Genomic DNA, 3,620 nt, shown 5'->3' on the forward strand with positions numbered 1-3,620 from the left:
TTTGACACTAAGTTCAGTGGAATCAAACATCAGTAATATTTTCAAAATCTAGTTCTTTTCCTATTTTGGCTTCAAGAAAGAACTGCCGTCTTAGATATTTTCTCTTGATCAACGGAAGCTCTATTTACTGAGTTTGTCTTTAAACTTTGATATTTTGTTCCAAGATTTTTTTGCATTGATTTCGCTTTGAAAAAACACCGCATCGATACTCTGGTTTCTTTTCAGAACATATAACTCTTTCGCCTTTTATTAAAGATTTCTGCAGAAAGGAACAATTCTGAGTTTTTACCCAACTTTTTGAGGCCCTGCACTTGCAAGGCTAAAAAAAACAGAACAACAAAAACCCCACTGCACTGAAATACGCTTTACTTTGGACGTTAAGCTTTCGGGGGTCCCGGGAGTTTTCCATCTCCAGCACCCACAACCCCACCTCGGTGTTAAGGAGTCTGCTGCCCTTTACAGGGCGTCCCTATGCTCGCCCCTCACGCGCATGCGCAGGGCAGGAGGCGCGGACACGGTGGGACCTCTTCCCGGAAGCACTGAACAGGCCCTCGACTGGGCCAGTCAGAGGCGGCGTGGACAGGCTTGCCTTGCTCCGCCCCTTGCCGCTCCGCACCCACGTGCTCCTGCCCAATTAGATAGGCGGGAGGCGGAGTCTCAGCTCTGCGCGGTCTCCTTGGGAAAGAGGGGCGGATTCTTTCACCGGAAGTACCGCAGGCTGGGACCTCCGGTGTGGAGCGGATGTTCAGCGATGTAGTTAGTGGTTCTGCCTTGACCTCAAAATGCTGCAAAGAGGCCCTCTGGGGTTGGTGCCTGCTAAATCTGGGCAACTGGTGGATCCCATGAGCCTTCCACACGTCACCTAGTCCCGGTCCTTTAGGTCTCTGTTCAATCTCTCTGGAGTTCCCGGTTAGGATGGGTCCCGAGGTTTTCAGGATTCCTATCTCCTACTTCCAGAGCCTGAAACTCTAGGAAGTCAACGTCTGAGTTCCAATCTGGATGTCCTTTCAAAAGGCAAGGTGGACTGGGAAGCCAGCACCGCAAAAACCGGTGTACCCTATTCGGGGTAAGGGCTCCTTTTACTCCATTGCTGAGGGCTTGCTACCGCCCAGTGTGATCCGAGGACCTGGCGTCACTGCCTGGGCGATTGTTAGGAATGCCTAAGCTCAGGCTCCATCCCAGACTTTCTGAGTCAGAACCTTCACTTTAAAAACATTCTAGATGATTTCTGTGCAGGTTAATTTTTGAGAATCTCTGCCTTCGGCTTCCCGAGATTTCTAGTCTAGGAGGCAGTGTTGATGTATATAATTGCTTCTGCTACTACTTAATCAAGATGACATAAGGAAAGTGATGGTGAGGGGTGATATAAATACAGTTTATGGTGAGCATGGTTATTTGGGAATGTGCAGAAGCAGTCAGGAAAGGGAAACTGATGTACACGAGGACGTGCTTAATCAACCTGAAGTCGAAAGACTGATAGCATATGTGTTAGGGATGAATGAATCTATTCATCAACTTGGCATCCCACCAACATCGTTTCTAACCAAGGAACTCACTTTATAGTAAAAGGAATGTGGTAGCCAGTTGTCAGGATAGTCCTGGGCAATCCTGCTGCTGCTAAGTCGCTTCAGTCGTGTCCGACTCTGTGCGACCCCATAGACGGCAGCCCACCAGGCCCCACCGTCCCTGGGATTCTCCAGGCAAGAACACTGGAGTGGGTTGCCATTTCCTCCTCCAATGCATGAAAGTGAAAAGTAAAAGTGAAGTCACCCAGTCGTGTCTGACTCTTAGCGACCCCATGGACTGCAGCCTACCAGGCTCCTCGGTCCATGAGATTTTCCAGGCAAGAATACTGGAGTGGGTTGCCATTGCCTTCTCCGTGGGCAATCCTAGTCTTGTGTAATCTCTTCACACAGTGAATTGGGCTGATTTATGTCTCAATGTACTGGGGCTTCTGTAACAAAATATCATGGACTGGGTAGCTTGGGCATAACAGAAATTTATTTGGGGGACTTCCCTGGTGGTCCAGTGGCTAAGACTCCACAAGCTCTCAATGCAGAGTGCCTGGGTTCAATCCCACATGATGCAACTAAGAGTTCAAATGCCTCAACCGACCCCACATAATTCAGTTAAGATCTGATGCAACCAATACATTTCTTTGAAAAGAAATTTATTTTTCACAGTTCTTGAGGCTAGAAAGTGTAAAATCAAGATCCTGGCACATTTGTTGTGTGGTGAGAGCACACTTCCTGGATCATAGATGGCAGTTCTACTGCATATGGTAGAAGGGACAAGGGAGCTGTTTCAGGGCTCTTAGAAGGGTGCTGATCCTGTTGGCGAAGGCTCTGCCCTCATGAGCTAATCACCTTCCATAGGCTTCATCACCTGAGGATTAGGATTTCAACATACAAATTTTGCTGGGACATTCGGTCTGCAGCACTGTGTGAGTTATAGGTTTTTACGGAAATGATGCTGTGTGACTTCTAGAGCTCAGTATTAAAGGTACTGTGGCTTCTATGCTGCTGTCTTGAATCACTTGCTCAGGGGGAAATGAGCTCCTCTGTTGCAAGGACATATCAAGTTAGCTCCCTGGAGAACTCCACACGAGGAACTGAGGCTTCCTGCCAATAGCAATATGTGAGCAAGCCATCTTGGACACTCATCCTCCACCACAGTTGAGCTTTCAGATAACTGAGAATCTGCAGATAACTGCAGTCTTATGAGAGGCCCTGATCCTGAACCATTCCACTAAACCATTCATGACTGGATTCATGACCTATAGGAACTGTGTGATATAAATGTTTATTGTTTTAAGTTGCAAAGTTTTGATATAACTTGTTACTTGACCACAGATAACTTACACAAAGGATAAGGCCGGTGTCCATGGGATTCTTTGGTGTTTACTTCCACACCATTACCAGGAACAGTTGACCTTAGGAATAGAGAAATGGTCTTTTAAAGACTCAGTTTTGACCCCAGTTGAGGTTACCAGGTGGCTAAGTGGTAAAGAATCTGCCTGCCAATGCAGGAGACTTGGATTCAGTTTCTGGGTTGGGAAGATCCCTTGGAAGAGGAAATGGCAACCCACTCCAGTATTCTTGCCTGGAAAATTCTATGGACAGAGGAGCCGGGCAGGCTGCAGCCCATGGGGATGTAAAGAATCGGACATGACTGAGCACACATGCACATAGCAAGGCTACCCTGTAAGATTAGGGTGCTGTTTTATAGAATACAGTATAAGTTTCATACCAGTGGACAATATATGCCAAACTTTTTTCCCAGGTAGCAGTTTATGGGGCAAGGAAACAAGAGGTAGAAGTAGGCACCTCTTTTTGTAATACCTCTTGATGTACTTGCAACATTTTGCTTTTTACTCCAGCAGTACTGGGCTCTGAAGAGACTTCCTGCTGGCCAATTTGGGATCCTTTTGCTGCTGGATAAACTGAACAAAAGGAGATTCTAATATTGTTAGGTGTTTGACTGTCTATAGAGAGTAGTTTTTCTGCTGCACAGTGGTAGCAGAGATGATTATGGGTGGAAAGATCTCCCTGAGAGATTCTGGAATTGCCATGTCCTGTGATGGGAGTTAATAAAAGACTGCTGCTGCTGCTGCTAAGTCA

The 3,620-nt window shown here is 46.7% G+C and overlaps 1 non-coding gene across 1 annotated transcript; it reads left to right on the forward strand.

The window, feature by feature from the left end:
* The first annotated feature begins 205 nt into the window (after window positions 1-205).
* LOC112444363 (U5 spliceosomal RNA) lies at window positions 206-321 on the forward strand. The gene has a single exon (XR_003032693.1). It is a non-coding gene; the product is annotated as a U5 spliceosomal RNA (small nuclear RNA).
* Window positions 322-3,620: the final 3,299 nt, after the last annotated feature.

The sequence above is a fragment of the Bos taurus genome, chromosome 25 (genome assembly GCF_002263795.3).
Source record: "Bos taurus isolate L1 Dominette 01449 registration number 42190680 breed Hereford chromosome 25, ARS-UCD2.0, whole genome shotgun sequence".
Taxonomy (NCBI): domain Eukaryota; kingdom Metazoa; phylum Chordata; class Mammalia; order Artiodactyla; family Bovidae; genus Bos; species Bos taurus.